Source organism: Numida meleagris, chromosome 12 (genome assembly GCF_002078875.1).
Source record: "Numida meleagris isolate 19003 breed g44 Domestic line chromosome 12, NumMel1.0, whole genome shotgun sequence".
Taxonomy (NCBI): Eukaryota; Metazoa; Chordata; class Aves; order Galliformes; family Numididae; genus Numida; species Numida meleagris.
In genome coordinates, this window is record NC_034420.1 from 12,182,367 (window position 1) to 12,200,655 (window position 18,289).

Genomic DNA, 18,289 nt, shown 5'->3' on the forward strand with positions numbered 1-18,289 from the left:
AGAGTTTTTTTTTCTGAAATATCTCTAACCATTCAGAGGCTGCCAAAGTAGTTACATGACATATTTCCTTGTTAAGCTTCTCTTTTTGTTCTCAGTGTGGTAGACAGGCTGGGCAGCACTGTGCCAAAGAGGCAGAAGGGGTCAATTCCAACACCCTCAGACCTACTCCTGTTGAGCAATAATTGTCTATGACTTTGTTTGCTGTGCATTTCCATAAGTGCAAGCAGTTTCAGATAGCCCATAGTTCTGCAAAGTACTGCTCCATAAAAAAAGATCCTGTTAAACCTACACCTCTAGGACACCCCTGCTTCGAGATAGCCTACGTCTCTCTATTTTACAGAATAAAGGCTTGAGAGCTCATTCTCTTGAGTCTAATGTTTCCACTGTGTTATCTGTATTATCTGTGATTGTCTTGAAAACCTAGCTCACCCTGAGGCCAGCTATTAACATCTTTCAGCATTACAACAGCTTTTATTGTCCCACTATTTCACATGCATCCTGTCAAGACACGCAGATGAATGAGTTACCAGGGGGTAAGCTTGAGTATAAATTTACAAGGCCTCTACTCCATCATAATTGCCCGTATTCATATTCTCATTCTTCATGCTCAACCAGATGTACTTGGAAGTGATTCGTTCTCAGGAAAAAAAAGGGGGGGTTGGTTGCTTTGCGTCTGCTCTGTAGAAACAAAGAAAAGGGTGTCCTGGAGTCTTGTGGTGAAGCTGCCATCCTAGGAGGTCACCCACTGACACTCCCTGCATAACTTGTTCTTCCATCTGTAGCCCCTTCCCATCGTGCCCATTCCACACCATTAGAAATGTTTAGAAAATGAAGTCAGCTATTTAGTTTGAAAGAGAATTTACATCCAAGTAGCTGAAGTATTTCAGCTGGAAGGAAATGCATTATCAGGGAGAAAATACTGAATGGGATTGTCTACACTAAAATTATTGACACTACATGTATGCGAGCAGCCATCCATAAAGGACACGCAGTATAAATCAGCAGAAGACTCTTGTCCAAGCCCAGCTGTAATATTCCTCCAGAGACACAACATAAGAACATTAGGCTATCTACATTTTTGCATGTGCCTAAAAACCTTTTGTTAGCATGACTGTGATGTCTAGTGGGTACGATTTGCTCACATTCCCAGCTGACAATCAGGTAAGCAAAATCTCATCATTTATATGTGGGCTCTGATTCTTTTTATTATTTAATGGCTTGATGAAGAAGCCTTTAATGGCTCCAATGACTGCTTTGTTTTCAGTGAAGCAGCAAATAACTGGAAACAGTAAATACTCATGATTTCAGATGACAGTTACAACTAGTAAATAGCAATAATAGGCAGGCAAACATTAGAAAACTTCTCACCCACTTGGGGGAGCCCACATGTAATAAAGCTTGTTGTCAGAGAAATAAGCCATGAAGAGCATCCATTCTGTAATTTGCCCTTCTAACCTATGGTGCTATTTCACCCAGAGGGAGAGCAAAGCTGAAAAAAGCTCCAGTTTGTACACACTCACATCTTAGTATTTACCCTTTATGTGAGAACATTGACTTCAATGATCTTCAGCTCACACCAGAAGGACTCTACTTCATTATTCCTGACTGCTTACCCATTCTGTCAGTGCTGAAAACAGAATTGCTCTATAACGATTTGTGAGTGCTATATGATGGTATGATGTCCTAATTATTGCAGTGCTTGTTGTATTCATAAGTTAGATAAACTGAAATGTGGGGAGAGAGGTCATGAGCAGAGTCAGACATTCTGAGGAAAAACCTGGCTCAACATATGCTTGCTACTACAGCCTGGATGTTAAGAACCACATCCAGGACGTGAAAAAGGCTGAGAAAATACAAAGATGATACAAAACTCTTGGGCTGGATTTCCTTTCTGGCTTATACAGACAAAAAATATATACAAGCATGGATAAGTCCATAAAAAGAGAATTAAAATGTACTAACCAATTTGCACTGCTGAAGCGACTGAAGTCTTTAAGGGCACAGTCATAAAACCAGTTTCCCCTGAATTTCCTCTTCTATACTCATTAACCATCTTGGTTACGTTCTCTTCTTTGTTCAAGTTGGACCAATAAAAAAACAATTCAGCTAAAGGCTTTAGAGTAACTATGGTTCTGCACCAGTGTAGAGGTAAAAAGCTAAGGTGGCTAATTGCTAGAATTATTGATATTCAAAGACATACTGGATAAGCAGCTACCAGAGAGACCCAGTGTGGCTTAACAAGAGTCACATGAATCCTCGAAAAATTGGACTTGAACACTCAAAGAGGAGAGAGCGTTGTAGAGGAAGATTAAGCATGCCTGCTCTATCCTTATTCTCTACCAGCTGTCTGCTTATGACCTCAGATGGAAACTGGATCCTGCCCTTGGTGGTCTGAAGCAGTATTGCTAATCTTACATTCCTAGTATTTACATCCACTGACTATGTAGGGATACACTTCTTTAGGGACAATTCATAGCTGCTGCCCCTCAGCCTGATGCTGTCAAGCGATGCTGGAGGCTCAATGACTAATTATTTACAGACTTAGCTGTACCACAAACATCATCTGCAGAATCCAAGTCCGACAAGAAAACAGACAGGACAGGAGAAGATTGGGTGGAGAAAGGTGATTCAACAGAAAGAAGCTCTCTTCATTCCTGCTGATGGCCTCAGGAATAAAGAGAGACAGAACAACAAAAAAATTGTCTGGCCCCTGGCAGAATGATTCCAGAAGCTTTGCCACAAACTGGAAGTGTTTTGCAAGAGGGACAGAACCAATCCCAGCATGCTAAGTTTGAACATTTTATGGCAGAATAAGGCTGTGTTCCTACAGGAGTAAAATAACCAATTGACCCATAATCTATAAGAGCAACAATGGAGAATAAAATTTCCAGTATAATTGGTTTATAAATCATTCCTGTGATACCAAGACCTGGCAATTTATTCTGAACATTTGAGCATTTATTCTTGGGAAATGCTGTGGTTTAGCTATATTTAAACTCTTTGGCTGGTGCTACCGGGGGAAAGATGACAACTGTGCACAATGATTTATTTCTCCACTTTACTTGGATTGTACAGGTGTAAAGACACAGCTTTGAAAAAGCACTCTATCCAGTGGGCAGTGTGCACTGTGCAAATGCTGTCCTTCCTGGTCCCAGCGCTCTGCTGTGCTAGATTTCCACTCAGAACAGCTGGTGATGGGCAGTCACCTTCATCCTCAAAATTTACTCACGTGTATATCCTGTTTCTCAGGTCGTGAGCTGTCCTTGTGCCGTGCATTCCTATCCCCCCCTGCATTATAGGAATTTCAGCACGTGATTAGCTGCTCTTGGACAAAGGAAACCATCAGGGACGTTTCTGATTGCTGCCAGGTAGGCTGGTTACTCCTTACTGTCCTGGTTTGTGATGCACAGCCTTCGTTCCTCGGCAAAAGGAGCAGAAACACTTTCTGGACGTGGCTTCTAGAGACAATCCTCAACATTAACAGTCTTCTTGGACAGTGGGGTGAGACAGGGCCCACACCTAAAATGGGATGAGGTCAAGAATCAGCAGTGAAAGTACTTTATGGCAGTTTTATTTAAGCAGCAGCTTAGCAGACAGGAGAAAAAGATCCTGCCTTTCTCCATGGAAAAAAATTGGAGACACTTGCCAAACCTTTCCCACACTCAGATGGCCAGGACAGGGAGCGTGGCTGACGATTTCCTTTTCCTGAGGCTTATTTCCACTCTCATCCCTCCAGGAAGCAGTAGCAGAGCCATCACTCAATCTCTGCAGCTGTTCTGCTCTGTGCCAGAGCAGTGACCTCAGTGACAGCAGATGGGAAGCAATACAGTCATGTCATCTCTGTGCCATAGATTTAAAAGGACAAACCATCCTGTATGACCAGGTTTTCATTAGCAGAATTTCACAAAAAATAACTGAAGTTTGGGAACTGTCATATGCATATCCTAAGCAGACAGAGGGAACCAGTTACTTTTATCCTAATGAATGATGCTCCTAACGTATAATACGGCACTGAAATGTTAAAAGGGAGCAGGATGGAAAGGTAAAATTTGGCACCACGCTGCTTTTCTAAGTTATCAAAAGCAATCTGAAAATGCTGGGCTCTGGTTACAAATTTGATCATGAAAACATGGTCCTAAATGGAGAAAGAACCCAGAATTTAAGCTGCTTTTCCCCTTGCTTTCCAAAAGTACAAAGCAGCTGAGCAAAGAGATTTGAAATGCAATAGCTCTAGCCCCAGCAGCACAGCCTCAGCCCAACCACTTGATCATGTGGACGGACAATTAAATACACGTCACAACATATGTACCTTCTCCAGACAGAAGTGCCATTCAAGGGAAGATTCCTCACATACTGACTTCAAGATCAGGAGATATTTGGCATGCAGACACACCAGCATGCATCACATACAATTTATCTCTTTATAGAGATGAAACTATAAGCACGACAATGCCTAGACTTGTTCTTTGTTTAGTTACGTAAAACATGAAGTTTCTACAACCTCCTATATCTTCACCCAACAAGATGGTTTGCACTGGATCTACAGGTTTCATGATGCAGTACATCGTCCCTAAGCCGCCTCTTCCAACATAGCAAAGAATTTCAGTTGGCCTCTTGCTCAGTGGGAAGACACACGGGGAAATCAAGCACAGCAATCACTATGCATCACATTTGCCTTCTCCTCCAGCTGTAGCACATGGAGCTGATTTTATCTTCCAAATCTTCTATTTGGTCCCTCTCCTGGACACTTATGGGACAACCAGCTGGTTCCTGTAGCACAAAGACTACTTAAATGAGAATGAGTACTTGTGAAGAACTTCAATGAGATCTTATATAGTCCCTGTTAGCTACACATGTGTAAGTAAAGGCAGAAAGAGGCTGGGGAAGGTGCTTAAAAATGAACTTAAGCAGAAATCCTCAAGTACACCCTACTGCTCTCAGTCAGTAACCTCACAAGCACTGATATTATTTGACATGGAGAGTGGTTTTTGATTTTCAAACACTTGTGTAAGCTTTGGTCCGAGCTAAGACCACAGAGATCTTGTGAGAAGGAAGAATCTATATGGAACGGATGAATTATTACTGCCCATTGTGGACACTGCTGTCTAGAACTGTATTTTTAAAGCGAATAATCTTGCTGGCGTGTCTCTCCTGACTGGCCCATCAGAAGAAAACTCATATAAGCAGGAGCTGCAGCATCTCTGTTGAAGTGTTCTGACAACATGATGGGTTGTTATAAATATGTAATTTGCACAAGTGAAACAAGTCCAGCTATTTAGGGTAGGTCAGCGCACTGAGTTACTGTGCCCTCTCTAATATAATTCTTGCTATCTTTTAGGCCAGAAAGACCCTGTTTAAATGCAAAGGCACTTTGCAATTGCAATCTGCAAGACAGTGAAAGAAATATGCACAACATGGGTTGCTGACCAAGCAGAACTTTGCCAGAGTAGGATATGGTTTTAAAGGTTTACCCCGAGGGCACCAGCTGTTTTCTTCTGTCATTTAGCAGTACTTCAGAAAAGACACTTACACACAGTACAAGGAAAAGCCAAGAATAAAACCTGGAGATATTTTACTTGTAAATAACAGCAAAAAGGAAAGAAAACCTGTGAGTGTGCAGGCAGGATGCTGATGATGGAGAGACGTTCACCATCATATGGGCTACCTTCCCAAGAAGAAGAATATCCTATTTTCCAGTAGGAAGGATGAAATAGCAGTTATTCTATCCTTTGTTGATATACAAGAACTAAAGATGTTGATGTTCAGTACTTGCCTTTTCTATCCGTTATTTCCTATGTTTTTTTTTCCTCCTAATATTGCAAAGAGTAACTGCTTTTTGCAACACTGTGAATGATGGTTAATGCTTAGATTAAATGTGAGCCGGGAGCCAGAGAAGGATTAAATGTAGAGATGATACTGTCTTAACAGACTGCTGGCCTTTGTTGTAAGTGAGCTATCAAACTTAGACCCAACAAAATCTGTCAGGAGAACAGCAGCTTTGCCAGCAGCCATTACAAAGGGGATAGGGAATCATTTTAAATCAAGGCCAATAACTTCTGTTGGGATTAGACAAACTCACAGACAGTAGAAATCCCAGATTCTTTGAAAATCAACAGTCCACACTCATTCACATTATCTCTAGCCTGAGACAAAGGGAGGGTAAGCTGAAAGCAAGTCATTTGGGTTTGTTTCTTTGTTTCTCACAAGTGCAGCTGTTGTGAGAAGGAGGTTGCAGAAAAGGAAAGCAAAATATGACTTACCAGCTACAAAAAAACACGGGACCCTCTCCTGCATTCTACAATCTGTGGTGCTGATGCTGTGAAGTGCATCCTAGATCTGGGGCAAGGAGTCAGAAACTCAAAAGACAGAGAAAGAAAGATCCAAATAGCAAGGGAGGTAGAGGACGTGACAAGGAAGAGGGAGAAGCAATGACCCCAGTCAAAATAAGCAGAGAACCACTTGCCTGAACAAACCTTGGTACAATACCACCTGTGAGTTCTTCTGATCACATTGGCCAGACAGAACTCTCCATACAACATCAGTAAATGAGCCCCTGGTGGAAGACATGGCAGATGAAGCAGGAACGGTCAGGCCAATAATGTACCGAGGAAATCAGGGAAAGTAAAACCTGAAAAGTCCTCAGCCCTGCAGGTGTAAACACAATCCCAAAAGACTGCGTTTGGGATAATCTTTTTTTCTTAATGTGGAGCTGCATCATGGTAAGCACAGGGAATGGCAGTGACCCTACCATGGCTGTATGCAGGAGGTAAGCACGCAGCACAGTAGTTGCCTCCAACGCAGAAGTGAGGGTAGAGCCAGAAGGGCTCCAGCACAAGGATTAGTTTCTCATTTTCTATCTGCTATGAAGCTTGTGATGGCAGCCACACGGGAAGAGCCAATTACACTTCTGCTGATGGTTGCAGCATGCCCTGTGAAATGTTGCGTCCCTTCAGTTCCTCATGACAAGGATTGCAAAAGCTGGGTCAGAGAGGCTGAGCACACAGAGGAAAATCTGTGTGCACCGAGCCAAAGGAGCAGACTTCCACCTTATGGAGCTCTCACAAGGTCTGAACCCCCCCCCCCCCAACACACAAAAAAATACGTAACCTACCTTATTCCCTTTATTTGCCCACTTAAGCACAATTCAGGTTACTGCACTGTGAAGAGAAGCACAAACATGTCAGAAGGACTGCCACAGTGGAACTGAGCATCAGCACGAGCAGCAGCAGTGACTGGTTCAAAACGCCAGCTCTGAGACCAGCTGTTGCAAGGTATAGCTCGGGGGGTGAACAAGAGGGAAACAACTTCTTGCTGTTGCCTTCTTGTTCCTGATGAAGTGTTACTGCCCACTCAGACTCCCTCCACGTTCCAATGCTCAAGTACAGTTATTATTCCACCCCTCAGCAAGGCTACTGTGTCTATCTCTGAGAAGACCAGGGGTTGCTTTGTCTGCCGCAGTGATCTTGCATTGCTTTGCAATCCCCAGGAATGCATGCTGCCAGACCTCACTGGCCTTATAGCACAAACCACAACTCAACAAGCTTGTGCATTCCCCACCTTAGAGCACAGGGAAAGCCTGGAGGGAAAAGAAGCTGCCAGCTGTTCTCTACATTGATGCTTTTTACACTTCCCAGTCACCCACTCCAAGCCCCATAAATACCTGCAGGGTCAAAGCCCTGTCCTCACGAGTAAGAGCAGTGACCTTGACAAGTGACATAGCCAATATACAGTCATTTCTTTAGAGGGACTTGTCCCCTGGTACAATTTTTTGCTCATTCAGTCTTCCTCTTCCTTCAAGCAAAATCTGCCAGAACTAACTACATTCAATTCATTTTCCTCGTCCTCTTTTTTCCTTATTTTATTTTTTGTGTTGTCCCAACCTCCCCTCTCTGAGGTGTCTCCCTGGGGAAATTCACGTCCCTTGTACTTTTTACTCTGTGTGCATAATAGAACATTATCTGCATAATTTATCTTTCACTACATGTTGTGTTCCTTCTGGCTAAGTGTTTCTCTAAAATAAATATATATCTTTATTGCGTACACCGGGAAAATGAGCCAGCAAGCTTGTCCTACGTGAGAATTCTATGATACCCAAAACCTGAACTACCAAGAACAGATTGGCTCACTCCTTTAGGTCAAATGCAATTGTCAAGCTGATCGCTGTTCATCTCTGAATACACATTTTGTAGTGTTCAATTCTTTCCATTGATCTAATGAAACCCCTGCAAGGCTGACTCCAGATAAAATTTGGAATTGAAATGCAACCCACGAAACAAAGAAATTCCATGAGATAAGGCAAAAAAAAAAAAAAAGGTTTGTTGCCATTGACAACAAACAAACCCCTGCCTGAAACACCTCGTTACATCTCTTAATGCAACAACAGACCAATGTGAAGAATCATAGAATAGAATCATAGAATTATTAAGGCTGGAAAAGATCTCCAAGATCATTTAGTCCAACCACCAACTCAGGATGAAGAATGGGAGCACTGATCATAGGCTAATTGACATGACCATCACATCCAGACCACATTGGGCAGCCATGCTACTCCCACTTAGGGAGCTTTCAATGAAGCACAAATGCCAGCTAGTTCATGCTACAACTCACAGAATGCAGAGGTGCTGACAAAACAGCTGACTCTATCTTGAAGTTAAATGTGCTGGGGCAGTTGTGGTGCAGTCACCACAATCTTCAGTCAGCTTCTCTTATGGGCTGATGAGCACAAGAACAGCACTGTGCTTTGCTGACGCTGCTTGGGTTTCCAGGTGTTTACAGCTAGAGCAAGAAAATTTGAAAAAAAAATTAAAAATACACAAAAAAGATCACAATAAAGCATATTCCTTTCTGTTGTGATCTAAGGTTTCACAGCAAATTGGAATCACAGTACATCAGGGTAAAATTGTGCCCTGAGTAACTAAGGGAGTCAAACATCTTCAATCTTCACTTATTCTGCCATGTGACTACATCCATTCAAATAAAAGTGAATGTGAATTTCAATGTTTCTTTCCATTTCCCTTTACGATTTTGAACATGTCCAAGTTTTTCTTCTTAGCCCAACAGTTGTGCTCCCTGTTTTGCACCATCTTTCCCACTTGCAGCTGTTCACAAGCAGGTTCAGAGCCCAAGGTTACAAGGTACCAGGTCTACTTCATAGGAGGATTGAGTTGGAGATTTGCAATGGTAGGCAAACGCAAGAACGCTGTCATACTGGTTTAGAGTTTCCTCTCAATCCTTTCAGAATTCAGCTGCCTACAGATACCTTTGGTAGACCAAGTTGTTCTTGGAGATTCTAGATCTCTCCATGGGAAGCTCACAGGATCAATTCAGGTTCCTAAGCACAGGTGTTTGGTACCTCTTCCGATAACTGATTTCTGAAAGTGCTGAGTCCCCAGGAAACCTTACATGGATACCCTTGGCAACCTACAGTATCAGTAGTAGGGTAGCACTTCAATCTCTCCCTAGATGACTTATTTAGACCTATCTTTGTGAATGGCAAAGACTGTGTGGAGTCCATTTTAGGCTATGGGTCTTTTTTAGAAGGTCACAACAGGAGATTTGAGCCAAACCAAGAGAATCTGACTAGAAGCAAGGCTAAGAGCTGTCAGGGGCATTGCTATCCCATCCACGGCTCTGCTCTTCCATCTGCAGTGTCCCCCACTTACACATTTTTGACCCATTAGGAATGTTCCTTTTCCTTAGGCCAATTTATGTTTCTTAGGGGAAGGATCTGAGGAAGATGATGTGAAAGCAGCTTCACTAACTCACTGTTAACTCTGCTGTGCACTGACACAAAATCAGCGGCCTGATTTAAGGAGCACCATGGTCAGGGGGCCCTTTTAAATGGGATTCCCACGAGAAGCAACCTTTTTACCTACAAAATGACAACATGGGAGGGGGTTCTCAGCAGAATCAATTTGGATTTAATTAACAATACTTTAGAGGTAGGAACATGGTACCTGATGGAATCAGCTATAAAGCCCTGAAAATAGGAAAAAAACAATCTGTCTCCTCTCTTCTTTGAAAGTATTGCAAAGCTCTGCTGTGCATTTTTATGTTTTAGCAGAAGAGTTGAAACCGGGCTTAAAAGCTGTGGGTAAAGGACCTGTTTTCATTACAGTTTCTTTGACGGTCTCTGAGTCTTTGAGGCTCCTACCCAGGCAGACAAGCATGGAGGAGCGCTGTGCATGGCCACAGTGGGAAGGGGAAGAAGGCAGGAAAGTTTAGCCCAAAACAAATAAAAACTTCTTAAAGCTTCTTGTCTCCTCTAACCATCAGCTGTTCCTTATGAGCTTTCCTCTGAAATCAAAGGCAACAGTCACATCTTCAAGGACTTCTGTGGAGGAAAGAAGTTTCCTCTCTGTCCTCATTTTTCCAGATCCACCCTTCTCCTCTTATAAGTTTCTATCGCGTGTGCTCATCAGAGCCAAAAAAACTGTTTGAAACATGATCCACCAATCCACCCACAGGGCTGCTTTCAGGACTCAGACTAGAACTGCCCCTCCTCAATATTTGTGTGGCCATTACCTTGTTTATGTCAGCTTCCAAGTGCAGCGAACACAGGTGTCCTTCAAGCAGGTGAAGTCACAATGTCCTTTTCTCTGTGTTTGGGCAATTCTCTGTTAACAGTAATGGGAAGAAGTTGTCCTTATGTTTTATCAGTGCAGAGATGAGTTTGCCAGCCTGTCTTTCCAGCCTTGTTAAGTGGTTCTGGTATCAGATCCGGTGCTGGTTCCTGTATTGGTATTGCTTCTGGTATTGGTATCGCATCAGTTCCGGTACTGATTGGAATAATTTGCCCCAGAGGATATAAACATTAACATTTGGTGAGGGGAAGGAAGCCTGAGAACACACAGGTCACTTCAATCAGCTCAGCGTGATCGAACACTGGGACACATCTGCTCAAAGCATCTGTGGTGTTTCAACATTTGCCCCAGAGCCAAAACGCCGGGATACAGAAAATACCGACGTGTTATGCACTAGAGAAATCAGAAGTCGCGTCTTCAGTGAGCACTGTGAGCTCAGGTTCAAGAGGAAATGGTAAAAAGGGGACACAGTTTCAAAAAGGACTGAAAAGGATAACAAAGAGATTTCTCCATCCACAAAAGTCACCAAGTTCATGGCTACTGAAGAAAATTCAGACAGATGGGTGATACAGAACAGGAATGGTCATAAAAACACTTTCTCTTTTTCTGAATGCAGTTTGGGACAATTAGTGTAGTTAAAACAGAACTTGCTGCAGAGACCTATTAGGAAAAAAAAACCCACTTTTTAAATTAAACATAAATAATTACTGCAATTCGCTGCTGCACAACACAACAGAAGGAACCAGAGATAGCCTTGTCTAACCTGAAAAGGCCTACTTAGTACAAGCAGCAGGCAACGTGATTTCTAGCGTGAGGGATATCTGAACATTTGTTATTATATTTGTTGGGCTTTGGGGATTTTTGTTTTTAATTTTTTCCTTCCTCCCTTCACAGAGATGAAGTTTGGTTTGTGAACTTGCACCCAGACAAGAAATCTTTGTAGGAAGCTCTGCTGGAAAGAGCTGAGCTATGTCTCTGCTCTGAGTTTTCCTCTGGAAGCAGCTCTCCCACTCAGGACTACAGAGGGAGCCTCTCTCTTGCCATACAGCAGCTTCACCAGCTGCATCAGCTGGGCAACACCAAGAGGTGTGTAAATTCTCAGAGAGAAGGGAACACATCAGAATAACACGCTCAACAGTTAAATTGGGCTGCGCTCACCTTTTTCTTGGGGGTCACCAATGAGGATGTTTTATGACAAACCTCCGGGGATCCTGCAGCATGAAGGGAGAGGTGAGGAAATATTTCAGCTCTGAAAAATAAATCCGGTCAGTTTATTGTAGCAGTTTGTAAGTACTTAAGCTAGCCAAAAATAGTTTAGCAGTTCAATGGAGCAATATAGGCACTGTATCCATGCTGGCCTGGACATGTGTGTGTTAGCTGCATCACTGACCATAATAATGTCCTTAGGTGTAAGAGCAGGATTCATGTGCTCCTCCAGCTGACGTTTTAGTGTAATTCTACGTTAATAAAAGTACAGCTGAAAAATTGGTGCAGAAAACAACTCCATCTAAAGCACTGAAAATGGAGGAACGCTGTGGAAGTCTGATTCTGGAGGTTGGAGGTGAGTGAAACAAACCCATACATGAAAGGACTAGCTCCCAGCAGAGCTGTCCTCCCTATTACTACAGGCAGTCAGGCCTTGAAATGATGACAAACTGACTTGGAAATGCCCTGATGCACCTGGGTGATCTCAGAAAATGAAAGGCCTGAGGGATTCCCTTTTCAGCCTAAAAGGGAAATACATGTTTATGAAAACCAGTCATGCTACTTTTATTTTGTTTTAACCACTGCCGTGGCAATAACCAGACCCGTCTCCTGATGGCTTTGTGGTTTCAGCACAGAACTGCAGCTGGGTTTTATCCTTCCCTTGCCCTCCTTACCTGTGGATGGACTCAGCTTTTGTTTAGACCATTCCCCAGTCTCTTGGACAATCAAATAAGCAGAGGCATGCTTTGGTCTTAAGATTTTTCTCTGGGGCTTATCGGGACTAGCAAGAAGAGAGGAAGGAGCAAGCAAGTACTAAACAGAATGATAAATTCCATATCTCACTCCCAGCCACCATAAGGAAACACCCATTTCTTAGCCCTCACAGACCACCCTGTCCCTCAAGCAAATATGTCATTTTCCTTCCTAACAGAAGCTTGAGTTACTTTAGGCCAATGGTGGGATCAATACCAGCAGCCCTGGGACTTCTCATACAACATTCATTAAGTAACCAGGTTATTAGCTGAGTACTTCGTCTAAACCAAGGAACAGTTCCTAAACTTAAAACTTTACGTATCCTTCCACCCAGGTGAGTCACAGCCACAGAGCCAGCACTGGATGCTTCAGAGCTCATTCAAACTTTACAAAGATAAGAAATGTCTGTTGGCATTTTAAATCATTAGCTCTTATTTATCAATATAAACCCAAATTACAGTCTAATACAGAGCTGGCTTCTTCTCAGAAGCTGTTCCTCTCCCACTCTTGACAGCTTTTCAAGTACTAGATTGAAAACAGCAATCACGGAAAAGTAGTATCAAAACCTGGGCTTGCCCCATAACCCACAGTATGGACTCATTTCCACCTCTGCTGCAGAAGTGCCAAGCCTTCTCCTCTAGAAGTGTCACATAGAGGAGCAGAGACTTCTCTGCAAACACTGAACTGGATTTATAATGATCCACTGATGCACTTACCAGGAGGTGGCTCAAGGAAGGCAATGAAGACTCAGATCCCAGTACACTCTCAAGGCAGAGCTCTGTATTTGCAGCCACAAATGCTTCATGTTTACGTTTTCTTCTTTGTTCACACTGGAGACAACTTCATAGACCCTCACTCCTTCATCTCTCCCACCCCTCAATGAAGTTCACCGAGGAGCTTCAACAAACATCCAAAACACTGCAGAATGGGAGCAGCACGAGGTCAGCTGGGTGACACGTGGTCCTTCTGGAGAGCCAAGAGCTACCCAAGTTGCTGAGTATCCGAGCATTACTAGGGATACAGAGCAGAAGGATGGCAGTGCAAGGCCACGGGGCTGCCTGCAACCTGCTGAGCCTGGGAGGAGGAGGAACGTGCTCCCCTGCTGCCCTCAAGGCTACAAAGCACTTGTTTGGAGCCCTACAGAGAAGTAGTTTTACCTCATTGTTTCACTTCCAGAGTATGACCAAACATGAAATACCATTTATCAAGAACAACCCCCTGGGGCTGATCACCCTTCTAGAGCTCACCTTTGTTCTATTTCTTGGGCAAAATACTTCCACATAGATGCCTTCACAGAGCTAATGGAGCTGAACCCCTTCTCTGCTCCTGTAGTATCAAGTTAATAACGAATTGCAGTCCTTCACCAGGCAAAATAATCTCCCTAGACGCTCTAATCAGACGTGAAAACTCAAAGGACGAAACCAGGTGTATACAAAGCACGCACAGTACACTTAATTTCAGGCACCCCTGGAGCAGGGACTCTTCTCACAGCCCCCCCCTTGTCTGCAGCTCTCCAGCTCCCATTTGCCAGAAACAACAAGAGGAACCTGTGTTCTGCCGCTCCCTCCACGTGGTGATTAATTCATTGACAAGGCTCCCAGTAATGCGCCAACTCGTTAATTACTGCAGGAACAGTGTCAGCGAGAAGTAGGCAAGGTGACTGCTGAAAATGGTCAGGGAGAGCTATCTATTAGTGCTTGCTACCCTGTCCATTACATGCTGAAAAACAAACCGATAATACCTGACAGACATCTCTTAACTATTAAACATCACAAGCTGACTAAATTACTTACATAAAGCACTAATTTAAACCACCTTCGGGGAAGCAGACTAAAAGAAAACTGGCCCCACAAGCCAGTCAGTCCTGTTCCAAGTTCGTAGGCTCCATCCTACAGGCACAACTGAGACCTGGGGTATGATGGCACAACATCTGCTTATGCAAATGAGTGCTTGACTCACAAGAGAGATGGGCACAGCCCATTTCAGGTCACACAGCTCTGCCCCATGCTTCCCTTGGAGAGGGCAGGTGAGAGCTCAGATGAGCCCTGGAGTATCTGTAAGAACAGAAACAAAGAACCAGATTACAGCCTCTCTCCATGGAGCTGGTGAGTTTATACCCCAGAAAAGAGACAGAGAGGGAAGCACTAGGTTAATAGTTAAGGCAGCATCTTGCCACACTCCTGAGCATCTGCCCATAACGCTTCCCAACCACCGCACTAAATCCAAGAGGGTGACTTTCCTTCACGCCCCATAACTGCTTTCCTTCCTTCCGGTCTTTTTATTTGATAGATTTTAATTTTATTTTCTCCCTTTTCTTCAGCCAGTCTCACTGCAGGCCATAGCGCTAGGAATCCTCATTTTTATCATCTGATATAAAAGGGATATGACAGACACGTGCTGTAAAATGCCAAATGTCAAACCATAAGGAATCCCACAAATAACAGTTCGGATGTCCAAGGGGGAAAGGCAGGGCATGGATGGCTCCCAAGTGTATCTGTAAGTCCACTAGTGCTGCCGAAACATGCTTCCTCCCAGCATGGTTGTGCCCAGGCTTGCAAGGTTCCCGGGGAAATCCCTGTGTGTGTTGAGAGCAATCCCTGCCAGAGACAGACAGGCAATGCTGGCAGCTCATACCTTTGAAAAAGGTCCTGCAGTGCCTCTGGGTGACAGCGTTAACTGTGTCACACACCTGCAGTGATCGCTTTGAAGAAATCGGTATTTGCTGATGGAATGCACAGAATGAGTGACAGGGGTTCCCCTAAGGGATGCCTAGTGAGGGCTGGGAGGAAATCAGTAAAGGAAATCTGTGAGGGAATCACCTGGCAGCAACGAGCCAGGACCAGGCTGATGCTGAGCAGCTGAGAGCTTTGGGGCACAGCAAGGTGCCTGGTATGCTGGGGGGGAGAGGAGGAGGAGCTGCCCCCCTGGGATGGAGGGGAGATGGTGGGCTGGGAGATTAGAGAGATGCGTGGTGGGGGTTAGGAGGTGGAGGGGAAATCAGAAATGAAATGAGGGCCAGCAATTCAGGTAAAAATGGATTAGGCTGGGATAATGGCAGCTGGGAGGGAGTCAAAGGATGAGAGACTAAGAAGCGTGCACAAAAAAGCACAGGAAAGCTGATCAGCGTTCAAGGAGAAGGAGAAAATAGGGTCAGCTCCATGAGTTGAAACAGTGTGAGAGGGGGATAGCCACGGAGCAGAGCAAGAGACAGCTCTGCCCGGGGACACGCCAGCACTGATGGGGGCTGTGAGTGCCTCAGCTAAAGGCTCACTGCCCAGAACAACCAAGCACTGCGACTCCTCGTCCTGACCCCAGCGTGCTGAGCTTCTCATGGTCACTGCATGGCCTGCGTGAGCTGGGACGAAAAGATGATTGAGAGGGCTGAGCGGTGCAGTGAGCTGATGACAGGAAAGCAGTGGAAGTGCTGGCTTCATCCCTCCTCTGGGCTGGGAATCAATTCCACGCCAGTGTGATCGGGCAAGAGAGCCTACATTGGTGTGCCCTGCTCCTTCCAGCCTATTGCTTTCCCACACCATCCCTTAGCATTTCCTAACAAATTCCTGCACTGCAGCTACTGGGGAATGAGTTGAAACAGATTTTGGCTTCAGAAAGCAGCTCTGGGACCTTGCCTTTGCACAGCAGTGAGTGGGGAAAAGCACCTTCAAATGAGGCAGTGGATAGTCCTACTGCAGCCTGCTTACAAATGCATACCCTAGCTCAGAAACCAGCACAATAGCAGAAACAATCAGCCAAAAGCAGGAGAGCAGATAATGCAAAAGTCCTCCTCAGATGCTGAAGAAATACACATTTAAGTACAGCCTAAATGAGATTAACTGCAGGTCCTCGGCGCTGTGATGCTGCTATTTCAGTCACATTTCATGTCCTGGAGCTGCAGCCCTGGGACCCCCCTGCTCAAACACAAGCACAGGAGATTATTTTATTTCCATTATTCCTGACAAACAAAGAGGTTAAAGCTAAGAGGGAAAAAAAAGGGAAGAAGGGACGAACAAGAGGAACCTACTCTGAGCAACTGGGGTTAATCTGACTCAAAGCTTAAATCCATGTTAGCGGTTAATCCAGTTAGTAAGGCTTTCGTTGGGAGCTTTGAAAAATCCTTTAACCTCTTGCTGTAAACTAGGAGCAGCTTAACAGCTCAGTGTTCATGAGAAAAGCCTGTCAATAATGCTGCTAAGCAGGTATTTAGCAGGATTTAAGAAACAAGCATGTGACAACTCTTCTTTAATGAAGCAATTGGGCTTCTCTCCAGGATCCAAATGGTCACTGTTTTCTTGAGCCTTGCCACGATCTGCTTTTCACTTTCCAAAAGAAGATGCAGTTATGGTCTCTGTCATCTTGGGAAGTATTCCTTCCCGGCAAAACCACAGCAAAGAGCAGATTTTACCAGTGGTTTTCATAAACCCTAATGGATTCTTCACCCTCAGAGATCTTTTATGAAGAAGAATGCAGCGCTCAAAAAATTAAATGAACTTCCTTGTGACTTTTTCCCCTTTCAGGGGCCTCTACACCATTCCAAGGAACGCAGGCTGACAAATAGCTTTGACGTTTATGACTTTCTACCCCCAGCCTGAGTCTAGCAGGATAAACAGTAAACCAAGCCTTTTTTTTTTTTTTTTTTACCATCTGTCTGCAAAGTCATTACGCATTCGCTCCACCTGCAGAGATAGCCAAAAACGAGCTAGCTGCACTCCAGAAATCGTGCAGCCACATCAGCAGTGCTCTGCCCTGGTTCCTGGCTAAGGCAGAGTCGGGGGACAGGGACACAAGGCAAACCTCAGCCCTGCCCTGGAGGGATGGATGAGCCTTCTGCTCTGTACTAGGAGAGGTAACCAGGCCAAGACCCCTCTGCCTCTTGGGTTCCAGTTGTCTGCACACCCCACTGCCGTTCACTTTCACAGACAAAAGGTCATTCTGTATTTTTCCCCCTCTCGATGTTCCTCCCAAGCAGGAACGTCGCATTACCTTTGCTATTTGCTGTGCTCAGGCAGAGCCCCACGGAACATTAAGCCGCTTTTACCGCCGCGCCGTGCAGGGATGCTCGAAGGGAGGTGGATCATTGCCATTCCGCTGCTGCCTCTAATTCACGAGAGCCAGGAGAGAGAGCAGGGTCTTTCAGAGAGAAACGCTTTGCAGCCAGGCTGAGAAATCCAATGCGTAGGAAGATACAAGAGAAAATAATTCCTCTTTAAGCACCCAATCAGAATTTCAATAGTGTACAGGTTTTGTGTCACTCGAAAGTATTTCCATTTCTGTCCATTTAGTCTCCGACTTTTTCTGCTGATAAGGGCAAAAATTTTCCAGGCACACACACAGATATTAAAGCACTTTTGGAAGGATTGCCTTTATGGGAGGCCTACTAACGAGTCCATGATCCATGGTCCCCCGTGAATCACTCTGATAGGCATAAGGACAGCACACATACTAATTAACCTATAACACTGCCATTAAAAAATCATGCCACGAGTTAATAAACTAAGATGATTATTTTTCCTTTCATAAATTATATTTTCCTATAGCTCAACGAGGTATTTTCAATCACTGTTCTATCCCCAGTCGCTATCCTATGTCATTTCCAAGAAGACAGTCACAAGACCTTTTAAGCAAGAAAAGGATTAACTTAAAAACAGACAGTGATAACAGCAAGTGAGCTCCCACTCAATCCAAAATCCAGCTCAGTCCTTGTTACCTTCAGGTATACTGATGGAAACTGGACTCTTTCTGCATCATGA

At 44.2% G+C, this 18,289-nt stretch overlaps 1 long non-coding RNA gene across 3 annotated transcripts in view; it reads right to left on the reverse strand.

The window, feature by feature from the left end:
• LOC110405145 overlaps positions 1 to 18,289 on the reverse strand; it is a 111,224-nt gene that overhangs the window by 12,708 nt on the left and 80,227 nt on the right. Inside the window, exons 6-12 of one of the 3 annotated variants that reach the window (XR_002442700.1) lie at positions 14,336 to 17,698; positions 13,259 to 13,460; positions 11,742 to 11,832; positions 10,525 to 10,616; positions 8,608 to 8,775; positions 7,112 to 7,157; positions 3,230 to 3,519 (exon numbers count right to left, since the gene is read on the reverse strand). This is a non-coding gene — a long non-coding RNA (uncharacterized LOC110405145). Of the gene's footprint in view, positions 1 to 2,070; positions 3,520 to 7,111; positions 7,158 to 8,607; positions 8,776 to 10,524; positions 10,617 to 11,741; positions 11,833 to 13,258; positions 13,461 to 14,335; positions 17,699 to 18,289 lie in introns of those variants that run through there. The other 2 variants (XR_002442701.1, XR_002442702.1) reach the window with 2 other exon arrangements.